The 14,652-nt window shown below is 44.7% G+C and overlaps 1 protein-coding gene across 48 annotated transcripts in view; it reads right to left on the bottom strand.

Moving 5' to 3' along the window:
- SLC35F5 (solute carrier family 35 member F5) overlaps positions 1–9,692 on the bottom strand; it is a 46,163-nt gene extending 36,471 nt beyond the window's left edge. For 25 of the 48 annotated variants that reach the window (XM_084808423.1, XM_084808416.1, XM_084808587.1 and 22 more), the window contains exons 1-2: positions 9,578–9,692; positions 181–246 (exon numbers count right to left, since the gene is read on the bottom strand). The gene's annotated coding sequence lies outside the window, so the exon portion shown is untranslated. Of the gene's footprint in view, positions 1–180; positions 247–9,202; positions 9,272–9,436 lie in introns of all 48 variants that reach the window. The other 23 variants (XM_084808543.1, XM_084808506.1, XM_084808690.1 and 20 more) reach the window with 3 other exon arrangements.
- Positions 9,693–14,652: the final 4,960 nt, after the last annotated feature.

The following is a 14,652-nucleotide window of genomic DNA, read 5'->3' as shown; positions in this document are numbered from 1 at the left end:
TCTTATCTCTAGTCTAACTAATATAACAGCGTAAGAATTATTCTTTCTCCTAAAGCCTCAGGTTTCAATGTTCAAACCATGCCATTTCTGCCAAAATACAGAGTACAGTGTACTAAATATTACAAATATAATGCACTCAGTCTGAACCAATTCTACAGATCTCTGTTGTTTGATACTTACTTGAATATGCTGTTGCCATGGCATCGACGTGTTCGTAACACTACTGGTATAACTAACTTCAAATGTCTAAAGAGTAAAGATACTTGAAGTTATTTCTGCAGTTCTCAGCATTCAAATTAATATCAAGCATATTTGTCTATTATTGTTTACATCTATTACATAAATTAGTTATTTTACCATTATCACGCTTACCCCGTAGTTAAATAAAATCCAGTCTTTATGGAACTGAAATCATCATACATTTGCATTCACATGTGATCATGAATCACTAGGAAAAAGGCGTCAAGTTTGACAAGTGAGAAGGGAGAGTTCTTGAAAACCTCAGTTCTACCCTCCAATCCATTACTGATCTAAGCTATTGCCTCAAGCAGAGCAAAGTCCAACCTTTTGTATCTCCCACAAAAAATACAACTTCCAGGCCCCAGGTAAGAGGTAAGGAATGCCTCTGCCAAATCAGGAGGTTCTCTTTTCCTCCTTCACCTACTGAACCTGGCTCCTGAGTTTTGTTGTGGTTGTTTACTAAGTGGTGAGTACAAGAAACTTATAAAAGTGGCCAGGGTAACTGACTGAGCGGGTAAGGGTAGTGGTGAACAACTCTTTATGACAAGGTGTGATTCCATCATGGATAAAAGAGGTAGCGGTAAGACATCCGTTTAAAATCCTGCTTCCTAAACCCCACCATATTGGATAATTTCAGACCAATCTCCCAATATTCCATTCATGGCCATGGGGCTGGAATACTCTGTGGCTTCTCAGATCCAGGGATTTCTGGATGAGGCAGATTACCTAAATTAATGTGGCTCCAGGCCTGGTTATGGGGCAGAGACTGCTTTGTTCACCTTGGTGGACAATCTACACCAGGAAGTGGGCAGAGCGAGTGTGTCCCTGTTTATTCTGCCGGACCTCTCAGTGGCTTTTGATACCACTGACCATGGTATTCCTTCTGAGGTATCTGAGATGAGATTTGAAGGCACTGTTATACAGTGGCTCTGATCCTTTTTGAAGAGGAAATTTTAGAAGGTGGTGCTGGGGGAGTCCTGTTCAGTGCAGTGGCCCTGTGGTGTCCCCCAGGGTTCCATCCTGTTCCCCATCCTGTTTAACATATACATGAAACTGCTGGGAAAGGTTGTCTAGAGTTTTGAAGTTCAGTGCTACCAGTATGCTAATGACACCCAACTCTATCTCTCCTTTCCATCTTAATCCAAGGAACTGCTTCTAGTTCTAAACTGGTGCCTGATGACTGTAATGGACTGGATGAGCGTGAACAAATTAAAGCTTAATCCAGACAATACAAGGGTGTTCCTGATTAGCTGAAAGACAGATCAGGGAATAGGGACTCAACATGGGCTAGATGGGGTTACACTCCCCCTGAAGACTCATGCTCGCATTTGGATGTACTCCTAGACTCCGCTCTGAACCTGGATGCCCAGGTTTCAGCGATGGCCAGGAATGTGTCTGCACAGCTGAGGCCAACGCACCATATACTTAAAAAACACACAACCCTGCACCCATTCCTAGAGATATCTGATCTGGTAACAGTCACTCATGCCATAGTTACACCTCATTTAGACTACTGTAATGTGCTCTATGTGGAGCTGCCTTTGAAAACTATTTGGAAACTGCAACTGGTCTAGAATGCTACACCCAGATTGCTGATCAGGGCCAGTTATATAGAGCATCTGACTCTCTTATTATAGCAGCTTCGCTGGCCACCAGTCTGTTTCCAGGCACAATTCAAAATGCTGTTTATGACCTATGCAGTCCTATACGGCTTGGGACCAGGCTACCTGAAAGACTGCCTTCTCCCATATGAGCCTACCTGGGTTTTAAGATCTTCTAGGGAAGCCTTTTTCTCAGTACTGTCTGTCAGGATTGATTTTGAGTGCATGGAGATAGCAATTAGCAGTTCAGATTCAGAAGGGGAACAGGCAGAACCGGAGGAGGCATCTTCCCAAGCGAGTTCAGATATGGATAGGCATGCTTCTCATGATACTAACACACAGATGGCTGGGCCTGAAGCCCCCTCCCTTTCCCTCCTCCGTGAGAACCCAGGAGGAGGAGGGGGGAGAGTGTGGGGTGTGACCTGAGGGATGCTAGACTGCAGCGCAGAGCAAAGAGGGAAAAGTTAGAAGCGGAGCTTAGACGTTTGACTGATGAAAACAAGTATAGAAGGGGAATGGAAAAGTTGGGTTTAAGAAGGGGTCAAACTGCTGGCAAGCTGTCATGTTCCCTTGGCCCCCCTCTTCCTCACGCACACACACGAGAGGCTTCAGTCTCACGCCTTTAATTCACTATCAACAGGCTCATTACAGATGCAAAATCTCAAAGACTCTTTGAAGGCTACAAAGGAATACAGCTGCTTCACACATTTACAAATGGCACCAGGGAATCCAAATGGGTGCTATGATGTTGCCAGCAGTTTGAAACTTGCTGGCTAGAATAACTTAGGGAGGGATGCCCTCCCTTCCAGTGATGCTCTCCTACATCGACCCTCATGCATAGCCAACCGGGTCGAACATCTGAGACTCCGCCTCTAACTTTTCCCTCTTTGCTCTGCGCTGCAGTCTAGCATCCCTCAGGTCACACCCCGCACTCTCCTCCTCCTCAGTTCTCACGGAGGAGGGAAAGGGAGAGTGCTTCAGGCCTAGCCATCTGTGTGTTAGCATCCTGAGAAGCACGCCTATCCATATCTGAACTCGCTCAGGAAGATGCCTCCCCCAGTTCTGGCTGTTCCCCTTCTGAGTCTAAACTGCTATCTCCATACGCTCAGAATCATTCCTGACACTGTCACCATCAGAGGTGTGTTTGGTGAGGATGCAACAGAGGGGCTTCTCAGTGGCTGCTGCTAGGCTTTGGAACTCCCTGCTGAGAGAGGCTTGATTGCTTGCCAGCGGAAAGACAACTGAGAGGGAGCCAAATACGTTTTTATGCAAGCAGGCCATTCGCATGTAAGCTGGCCGGTTCGGTTGGGTGCTGTTCTTTTATTGTTGTGTTTTAAATTGTGCTTTTACTGTATTTGTTTTATCATTTTTTTAATTACGTTTTTATTTTTAAAATTCTGGTTCTTATTATTGTAAGCTGCCTTGACTAATTTCTTTGGTAGAAAGGTAGGGTATAAATCAAATAAATAAATAAATAAATAAATTTAACTACTGGTCATCTCTTGCACTCCAGAGGGTGAAGGAGATTTAAGCATTCCCCAGTGTCGACAGATGAGCCATCCAACAACAGCAGGTTTTGCCCTTGCCTTTATGCTGTCCCAGTGCAGCAGTATACTTATTCCAGAGCGAAGAATGAGAGTCATTCGTAAGAGAAAGTAAAAAGGTACAAATAGAGATACAGTTACCTATTCTGTTTCTCTGGCATTTCCAGCCAGTAAGAATCAAGGCTTGTTTACCTCTGTACTGGCCAGAGTGTGATAGAATGTTAGGGGCTGGGTTCTCCATAAATATACATCCTTTGAATGGGGATGAATACTACATATATTTTGAACAAGCGAGGATGACGTTGTTGTTCAGTCGTTAAGTCGTGTCCAACTCTTCGTGACCCCATGGATCATAGCATGCCAGGCCTTCCTGTCCTGCGCTCTCTCCCGGAGTGTGCTCAGGTTCATATTCATTGCATTGGTGATGCTATCTAGCCATCTCATCTTCTGCTATCCCCTTCTCCTTTTGCCTTCAATCTTTCCCAGCATCAGGGTCTTTTCCAGGGAGTTTTCTCTTCATATTAGATGGCCAAAATATTTGAGCTTCAGCATCTGTCCTTCCAATGAGCACTCAGGGTTGATTTCCTTTAGGATTGACTGATTTGACCTCATTGCAGTCCAGAGGACTCGTAAGAGTCTTCTCCAGCACCACAGTTGGAAAGCATCGATTCTTCGGCGCTCAGCCTTCCTTATAGTCCAGCTCTCACAGCCATACATTGCTACTGGGAAAACCATAGCTTTGATTAGACGGACCTTTGTTGGCAAGGTGATGTCTCTGCTTCTTACTATGCTGTTTAGGTTTGCCGTAGCTTTCCTCCCAAGGAGCAAGCGTCTTTTAATTTCATGGCTACGGTCACCGTCTGCGGTGATCTTGGAGTCCAAGAAAATAAAATCTGTCATTGCTTCCATTCCTTCCCCTTCTATACCCCAGGAAGTGATGGGGCCAGATGCCATGATCTTCGTTTTTTTAATGTGGAATTTCAAACCAGCTTTTGCACTCTCCTCTTTCACCCTCAATAAGAGGCTCTTTAGATCTTCTTTGCTTTCCGCCATTAGGGTGGTATCGCCTGCGTATCTGAGGTTGTTGATAATTTTCCCGGCAATCTTAATTCCGACCTGTGATTCATCCAACCCGGCATTTCTCATGATGTACTCTGCATATAAGTTAAATAAGCAGGGCGACAATATACAGTCTTGTCATACTCCTTTCCCAATTTTGAACCAATCGGTTGTTCCATGTCCGGTTCTGACTGTTGCTTCTTGGCCCTCGTACAGGTTTCTCAGGAGACAGGTAATGTGTTCTGGTACTCCCATCTCTTGAAGAATTGCGAGAGTTTGTTGTGATCCACACAATCAAAGGCTTTAGGGTAGTCAATGAAGCAGAAATATATGTTTTTCTTGAATTCTCTTGCTTTCTCCATGATGCAGCGAATGTTGGCGATTTGATCTCTAGTTCCTCTGCCTCTTCGAAACCCAGCTTGTACTTCCGGTAGTTCTTGGTTCACATGCTGCTGAAGCCTAGCTTGTAGGATTTTGAGTGTAACCTTGCTGGCATGTGAAATGAGCGCAATTGTACGGTAGTTTGAACACTCTTTGGCATTGCCCTTCTTTGGAATTGGAATGTAAACTGACCTTTTCCAGTCTTGTGGTCACTGTTGAGTGTTCCAAATTTGTTGGCATATTGAGTGCAGCACTTCAACAGCATCATCTTTTAGGATCTTAAATAGCTCAGCTGGAATACTGTTATCTCCGCTAGCTTTGTTGTTAGTAATGCTTCCTAAGGCCCACTTGCCTTCACTCTCTAGGCTGTCCGGCTCAAGTCCAGTGACCGCACTATCATGGCTATCAGGCGAGGATTATAGGTTGGTATAATTCAGTGCCAGAGTTACCAGACTATAATGTTTATAACCATCTCCAATCTGAAAAGTTCACCAAGTAACTGGGACATAGACTTTATTTTCATTATTGACACTAAGAGCCACTTCTTAATGCATTCTTTACTATGTTTGTATAAGGTACATCAAGTCCAGAGTCATCTATAACAAGCATCAGGTGTTACTGCAATGCAGGGTAGCTAATGCTTACCAAGAGAACAGATAGTTGCAGGCCAATGTTGATAATGAACAACTGGTTGCACTTTTAAGATCTAAGCAACCTATATGCATGAGAATATTAGTTTATATTTAAAGAAACTTGAGGGTGGGTCATCCTGGAATTAAGCTCAGCTGAATATCTCCCTCCAGAAACTATATTGGACTGAGGCCCTGCATGGACTCTGATGGAAATAAATGGAAGCAGAGTTGAAAAAGAAAAGGAAGGCACTGAACTCTTATTAAGAGGTACATGGTGGGGTTGTAAAGTCCTTTTTTAAGGCTGGGAAGATCGGGAGCCAGCTCCTTCTTTGGGGTAAGTAGAATGTTAAGAGTCCTTAGCAACCTTCTTTTCAAACTGTATTATATTCTGAACAGCATTCTTTCATCAATGAATATGGGGGCCTCTCTTAAGGGTCTTTCCTTACATTATATGGAAGTAAGCTCAGGGATGTGCGCTTGACACCGTCAGTCCTGGCTCTCTCATGTGTGGCCACAGGAGACCTGAATACAGAGTTCTCTGTCTCACAGTCTAACCTAGCCTTCCCCAACTGGGTGCCCTTCAGATGTGTTGGGGTACATCTCAAGCATCCCCCAACCAGCCATGTTCACCGGGGAATACTGCAAGTGGTAGCCCAGCACACCTGAGGGGCACCTGCTTGGGGAAGGCTGATCTAACTTTTTGGTTTACACTTAAAAAAAAAAATGTCATTGGAAGCAATGGGACTGAGTTGGTGGTATACATATTGATGCCAGTGGGGCTTAGACATACTGATTAGCTTGACAGAAGCCTCTGCCAATAAGGCTCATACAATGATCTTTCTAAGAGAACTTCTCTCTAGTCCTCCTAAATTAGGTTCCCCCCTCTTCTTTTTGCAGTGGCTTGATCTTCAGTTCCTTGCAATGTGTAAAAAGGAAAACAAACTTTATTTAGCCATAGCCTTACACAGCTCGGGGACGCAATACTTGATGGAGCACCTCTCCCAGCATGAACCTACCTTCAGTATCTAAGGCCCTCCTCTGGGTGCCTCCTCTGAGGGAGGCTCAGGAGGTGGCAACAAGGGAGGGGACCTTCTCAGTGGTGGCCCTCCAGTTATTGAGGCCCGCCTGGCGCCAACATTGTTACCTTTTCAGCACCAGGTTAAGATCATCCTCTTCTCTCAGGTATATGGCAATATATGATATTGTTTTAATCACATCCTGGATTGTTTTTATTGTTTAAAAGTGTTTAGATATATGTGTGTCTGTGTGTGTGCTGTCTGTTTATATGTTTGTATATAAGTAGTTTTTATACTAGGTATAACGTATTTTAACAGTTTTTTAATCTTTGTGAACTGCCCAGACAGCTTTGGCTATTGGGCGGTATAGAAATGTAATAGATGATGATGAAATATTCAGCAATGGATTCTCTGCTAGGCCAAGCAATGCTTACCTGAGCCTTCCCCTATCAAAGTTTCAAAACTGTACAAAATTTCAGAAGCCCCACACCAGATTCACTGCATAGGCATGATAAGGCGCTGCTGCTTCCCAACATGGATCTATATACAATACATCCAGGGCAACACAGCTCTTCTGTACCAACCATTATGTTGGCTGCATTTTTTTCACTGAGATTTTACAGCAAAACAGAAGAGTTATCTGCTCTACATGTTCTTCGACGTCTCTGCCATGAATTTACTTGATCTCTAGCTTGTGTCTTGGATTGCTTTCTTGATGAACGGGGTTGTAGCTCAATGGTACAGAACATGCTTTGCATGTAGAAAATCCAAGATACATCACCATCATCACCTACAAAAGGCTCTCAGGTAACAGGACTGGGAATGATGTCTACCTGATACCCTAGAAAGATACTACTGGTCAAGAGAGACAATATGAAGCTATAGACCAATGGCTTGATTCACTATATATTCATATGTGACATTTTGGTGTGTCTGTATTAACACTGGGTGCAAGTTAACCTAGGCTCCTGTTATGAATACTGCAGCCATGCTACTGACCATACTAGTTAGCTGTAAGAAGACTCCCTTGTGAAAACAGTTTTACTGGCTACCAGTCTGTTTCTGGGCACAATTCAAAGAGATCGTTATAACCTACAAAGCCTAATATGGCTTGGGATCAGACTATTTGAAAGACCATATTCTTTTGTATGAGCCTGCCTGGGTTTTAAAATCTTTGGGAGAGGCCCATCTCTCAGTCCCATCACCATCAGAGGTACATTTGATGGGACTGAGAGAGGACCTTCTCTGTGGCTACTCTCAGGCTTTGGGAGGCCAGGCGAGCTCCATCTCTTTTATCCTTATCCTAGCAGGCAATAGCATTTTTATTCAGGCAGACTTTTAGCATCTAAAGTAATTTGCTATTAAATCAGGGTTTGGGTTGTTGTTTTTTAGTGATTTGGTAGGTGCTGTTATTTCTTAAGTGACCGCGGTGGCTTAGTGGTTAAGACACTGAACTTATTATTTCTTATTGTTATTTTATTTTATTAGTTAAGTTATTTCTTATTGGCATGTGTTTGTCTTTTTTATTTGTGTGTTTTTATTGGACCTGTTTTTAATTGGTGAGTTTTAATGTTTTAATTATAACTTTGTAATTTTTCTGCATTTTATTGATAACCACCCCCAGTGCTATTTTAGTGGAAAGGCAGGATATAAATTTGCTAAATAAATTTATACAGCATAATCAAGTTATATGATGTCTATTTGCTTCTGTAATTCAGTAAATATACAGGTCCCTGCCCTTGAAGAATTTATATTCCAAAATAAACAATAGGGAAAACAATACAATGTAAGAAGAGTCATGTTGGATCACACCAAAGGTTCAACTAGTCTAGCATTCTGTTTCCCACTGTGGCTAACCAGATGTCTTTGGGAAGCCCACATACATGATAAGAATGCAATACCCATCTTGTGCTGTTCCTTCCCAGCTGCTGGCATTCAGCAGCACAGTGCTTCTGAATTTGGAGATTCTATATAGCCATCAGGCTAACAGCCATTGACAGACCAATTCTCAATGTGTTTGTGTAAACGTGTTTTTAAACCACCTAAACTAGTTGTCATCGCCATGTCTTGTGGCAGTGAATTCCATAGATTAACTATGCAGTAAGAGAGAGAGAGCTCTTTAATACAGGGGTGGGCAGAAGATAAATCAGGACCTACTAGTACATCTCTAAGAGACTTGCAGCAAGGGCTTCTGACTCCCAGTAATTTAACAATAGCAAGTGCCAAGTAAAAACTAAAAATAATTCCTTGCCATGGTCAGCTGTCACTTCACTCCCAGCTTCCAGGTTCTCCACTTGTAAAATAGTTGCCTTGACTAGGTCTTTGTGCAGCTCTGCTGGCCAGTTTTAGAACTATGTTGGAATCCATGAACTATAGTAACTCAGATACAGATCTGTATATGCGGGTCATTCCAGTCTATGGCTAATGAGTGGCAGTAGATAGTTGGCTCCGCACTCTTAGCCAACATTGTACTTCACTCCACCCGCGACCACCCCATTATTTTGCACCTGCCTCTGGTGGGTTGGGCTTTGGGGCTTCCAGCAAACCCCAAAAACCAAAGTAGATCCCACAGGCTTGATGCATGGCCACCTCTGCTTTAATACGCCTGACACGAGGAAACAGAGCTGTGTGGCTTCTCCCGCCCACACAGGCGGCGCGGCCAAGAGGAAGTGCAGAAGGACTGAAAATAAACACACACACACACACGTACGTCAAACCTGGTTACTCACCGACCCCCAAGCCGGGCAGATCATTCACGTCACCACCACACACAGCGCTGTGCACCGCGGCTGCTGCTGCTGTTGGTGGGGGCAGGAATAAAAAATGATCCGCCTAGTTCGCTGACCGAGGGTCGGAAGAAGGGGCGAGACGGGTCTGCTTTCTTTCGCCCTCAGCCCAGCCCCGCCTGCCTCAGGAGCCCCCGCACCACAAGGAGGATACGCGGCGTTAGAGAGGCGGCTGACCTGCCATAATACCGGGCTGAAGCCGAAGCCGCCGGTGGCGGGAGTTTGACAGGGGGCGGCTGGAAGAGCTCGAGCGCTCACTCGGCGCTCCCGCGACCCCCGAGGGAGCGCCAACCGCCCCAGCTTTCCGCAGAAAAGTACCTGCGTCGAGGCCCCCGCCTGCCCGCGCGCCCCCTTGCTCAAAGATGGAGGCGCCCCGTCGGCTCCGCTCGGCTTCTTCGGTCGCAGCTGACTCGGCTCAAGAGTCCGCTTGCCTGGGCCGAAATGAATCGATCGCCGAGAGGAGCCACCCCCGCCCCGCTCGCCATCCATACGGTCGGAGCTCGGCTCGCCGTCCTGACCTGGCAGCCGCCTCGCGGCTCTTTCTCGCCCGCGCGCTTGGCTCCCGGCCGAGCCCCGCGGAGGGCAGTAGCGGTGTTAGGAGAAGTTGAGGAAGGAAGGAAGGAAACAGGCGTGACGGGGGAAAGCGAGCGGTCTGCAGATAGGAGGGAAGAGGAAGGGGGAGGTGACAGGAAAGGGGGAAGGGGCTGCCTTTCGTGCAGACCCGAAACTTTCCAAAATTATTATGACTGAAATTGAGTATGCGTAAGGAAGGCTGCAGTCAGTGGGGCTTACTTCCCAGTAGGTAGATATAGAGCAGGGGTGGGCAACGTGTGGCCCTCCGGATGTCACTGGACGACAACTCCCATCAGCCAGAGCCAGTGGTGAGGGATGATGGGAGTTGCAGCCCGACAACATCTGGAGGATCACACGTTGCCCACCCTTGAATGTAGGCTCAGGCTGGAAGACTTCAGTTCTATGCACATTCTCAACTCAATGAGACATCTGTCCAAATCAACATGAATAGGATTGCACTGTAAAATTACAATCCTGAGCACGCTTTCTCGGGCAAAAGTTGAGTTGAATTCAATGGGACTTATAGTGCAATCCTATAACATGTCTACTCAGAAATAGGCCCCACTGAATAAAACGGGATTTTCTCCCCGGTAGGATTACAGCCTTAATTCTGAGCAAACCTTTGTACAATCAGGCTCCTAATTATAGTTTTTACTGAAGTTAAATAGAAATAGTTTTTGAGTTTCTTAAGATACTTTTTAAAAAGACTCCTGACTTTTGAAGAAGATTTTAAACCCCTTGCTGTAAAAGTAATATCCAGCAAGGGCTGACTCCAGTTGATCTTAGTGTGTGGTGTGAAAATACCACCCCAAAAACGGTTTTGAGAAATGTCAAATGTGAAAGCAGTGTAGAACGAGTTGTAAAACAAATCGCATGAGGTGATACAGAGGTTTGCATTTGGAGGTTTGGAGTTTTGAATTTTAACCATGTTGCTAGGTATTTTTTGTTCTTTTTAAAAGGTTAAATTGAGTCATTGAACTCAGTCACTGAATATGTGAGAAACCAAGGTTGGATAGCAAGTAAACAGCACACATCGTCTAAAATCTATGACTCATAGTCCCCTGATCCTATTCATTAGTAGCACGTGTTTTCCAAACTTCTGACAGCTGACACACGTTTTTCTGAATTAAAATTGGAGACATACATCATTCTTAACATTCGAAAAGATTGTGAAAGTGTTAGAACTAGATGAGGTCCAAAAAACACAGTGTGGTGATACCTTTATTAGGACCAATCAAAATATTACAAGATCATAACCAAGCTTTCTAGTTCTCCAGAACTTTTCATCAGACTGGATGTTAAACAAAAGGAAGTATAGGGAGAGAGAATCAGTCGTTTTTCTTGTCTATATCCATAGGTTCTTACAATTTTCCCAAGGAAAAAGATTGAACATACTTACAAAATTGAATCATATGCACAGCTCTAACGTTTTGATAGTGATGCAAATAGAGCCAATTGATTTTGTTGTTCAGTCGTTCAGTCGTGTCCGACTCTTCGTGACCCCATGGACCATAGCACGCCAGGCCTTCCTGTCCTGCGCTCTCTCCCAGAGCGTGCTCAAGTTCATATTCATTGCATCCGTGATGCTATCTAGCCATCTCATCCTCTGCCGTCCCCTTCTCCTTTTGCCTTCAGTCTTTCCCAGGTCATCAGGGTCTTTTCCAGAGAGTTTTCTCTTCGCATTAGGTGGCCAAAATATTTGAGCTTCAGCTTCAGTATCTGTCCTTCCAATGAGCAGTCAGGGTTGATTTCCTTTAGGACTGACTGATTTGACCTCCTTGCAGTCCAGACAACTCGTAAGAGTCTTCTCCAGCACCATAGTTCGAAAGCATCGATTCTTCGGCGCTCAGCCTTCCCTACAGTCCAGCTCTCACAGCCATACATTGTTGTTGTTGTTCAGTCGTTCAGTCGTGTCCGACTCTTCGTGACCCCATGGACCATAGCACGCCAGGCCTTCCTGTCCTGCGCTCTCTCCCGGAGCGTGCTCAAGTTCATATTCATTGCATCCGTGATGCTATCTAGCCATCTCATCCTCTGCCGTCCCCTTCTCCTTTTGCCTTCAGTCTTTCCCAGCATCAGGGTCTTTTCCAGGGAGTTTTCTCTTCGCATTAGGTGGCCAAAATATTTGAGCTTCAGCTTCATTATCTGTCCTTCCACTGAGCACTCAGGGTTGATTTCCTTTAGGGTGGACTGATTTGACCTCCCTGCAGTCCAGGGGACTCGTAAGAGTCTTCTCCAGCACCACAGTTCGAAAGCATCAATTCTTCGGCACTCAGCCTTCCTTATAGTCCAGCTCTCACAGCCATACATTACTACTGGGAAAACCATAGCTTTGATTAGACGGACCTTTGTCGGCAAGGTGATGTCTCTGCTTCTTACTATGCTGTCTAGGTTGGCCATAGCTTTCCTCCCAAGGAGCAAGCGTCTTTGAATTTCATGGCTACAGTCACCGTCTGCGGTGATCTTGGAGCCCAAGAAAGTAAAATCTGTCACTGCTTCCATTTCTTCCCCTTCTATATGCCAGGAAGTGATGGGGCCAGATGCCATGATCTTAGTTTTTTTAATGTTGAGTTTCAAACCCGCTTTTGCACTCTCCTCTTTCACCCTCAACAAGAGGCTCTTTAGATCCTCTTCGCTTTCTGCCATTAGGGTGGTATCGTCTGCATATCGGAGGTTGTTGATAATTCTCCCAGCAATCTTAATTCCGACCTCTGATTCATCCAACCCGGCATTTCTCATGATGTACTCTGCATATAAGTTAAATAAGCAGGGTGACAATATGCAGCCTTGTCGTACTCCTTTCCCAATTTTGAACCAATCGGTTGTTCCATGTTTGGTTCTGACTGTTGCTTCTTGACCCTCGTACAGGTTTCTCAGGAGACAGGTAAGGCGGTCTGGTACTCCCATCACTTTAAGAATTTGCCACAGTTTGTTGTGATCCACACAATCAAAGGCTTTAGTGTAGTCAATGAAGCAGAAATAGACGTTTTTCTGGAATTCTCTTGCTTTCTCCATGATGCAGCGAATGTTGGTGATTTGATCTCTTGTTCCTCTGCCTCTTCTAAACCCAGCTTGTACTTCCGGTAGTTCTCGGTTCACATACTGCTGAAGCCTAGCTTGTAGGATTTTGAGCATCACCTTGCTGGCATGTGAAATGAGCGCAATTGTGCGGTAGTTTGAACACTCTTTGGCGTTGCCCTTCTTTGGAATTGGAATGTAAACTGACCTTTTCCAGTCTTGTGGCCACTGTTGAGTGTTCCAGATTTCTTGGCATATTGAATGCAGCACTTTAACAGCATCATCTTTTAGGATTTTAAATAGCTCGGCTGGAATACTGTCATCTCCGCTAGCTTTGTTGTTACTAATGCTTCCTAAGGCCCACTTGACTTCACTCTCGAGGATGTCCGGCTCAAGTTCAGTGACCGCACTATCATGGCTATCAGGGACATTCAGATCTTTCCTGTATAGTTCTTCTGTGTATTCTTACCACCTCTTCTTAATCTCATCTGCTTCTGTTAGGTCCCTGCCTTCTTTGTCCTTTATCATGCCCATCTTTGCACAAAACATTCCCTTGAGATCTCCGATTTTCTTGAAAAGATCTCTAGTCTTTCCCATTCTGTTGTTTTCCTCAGTTTCTTTGCATTGTTCATTTAAGAAGGCCTTCTTGTCTCTCCTTGCTATTCTCTGGAACTCGGCATTCATTTGGATATATCTTCCCCTTTCTTCAATTTCAGCCGAAATTTTGCAACAAGAAGCTCATGATCTGAGCCACAGTCAGCTCCAGGTCTTGTTTTTACTGACTGTATGGAGCTTCTCCATCTTTGGCTGCAAAGGACATAATCAATCTGATTTCGATATTGACCATCTGGTGACGTCCATGTGTAGAGTCGCCTCTTGTGCTGTTGGAAAAGAGTGTTTGCTATGATCAGCATGTTCTCTTGGCAAAACTCTATTAGCTTTTGTCCTGCTTCATTTTGTACACCAAGGCCATGCCTGCCTGTTATCCCGGTGATTTCTTGACTTCCTACTTTAGCATTCCAATCCCCTATGATGAAGAGGACATCTTTTTTGGTGTTAGTTCTAGAAGGTGTTGTAGGTCTTCATAGAACCGATCAACCTCAGCTTCTTCGGCCTCAGTGGTTGGGGCATAGACTTGAATTACTGTGATGTTGAATAGTTTGCCTTGGATTCGTACTGAGATCATTCTATCATTTTTAAGATTGTACCCCAGTACTGCTTTTCCCACCCTTTTGTTGACTATGAGTGCTACTCCATTTCTTCTAAGGGATTCTTGCCCACAATAGTACATATGATGGTCACCTGAATTAAATTCGCCCATGCCTGTCCATTTTAGTTCGCTGCTTCCCAAGATGTCGATGTTCAATCTTGCCATCTCATGTTTGACCACCTCCAGCTTACCTTGATTCATTGATCTGACATTCCAGGTTCCTAAACAATATTGTTCTTTACAGCATCGGATTTTCTTTTCATTACCAGACACATCCACAGCTGAGTGTCCTTTCGGGTTTGGCCCAGCCGCTTCACTCTTTCTGGCGCTACTTGGAAATACCCTCTGCTCTTCCCCAGTAGCATATTGGACACCTTCCGACCTGAGGGGCTCATCTTCCGGCGTCATATCTTTTAGCCTTGTGATACGTTCCATGGGGTTTTCTTGGCAAGAATACTGGAGTGGGTTGCCATTTCCTTCTCCAGAGTTATCTCTCCCATTATTTTAATTCATTGAGTTGAAACAAGCATTTACAGAATTACATTTCCAGACTACACATTTGGATGGGAGGTGTACAAATGTTCCCATATTT

The sequence above is a fragment of the Heloderma suspectum genome, chromosome 1 (assembly GCF_057233095.1).
Source record: "Heloderma suspectum isolate Gila_16-S chromosome 1, 16-S_ref, whole genome shotgun sequence".
NCBI lineage: Eukaryota > Metazoa > Chordata > Lepidosauria > Squamata > Helodermatidae > Heloderma > Heloderma suspectum.
This window is presented reverse-complemented; position numbering and strand designations above follow the sequence as displayed.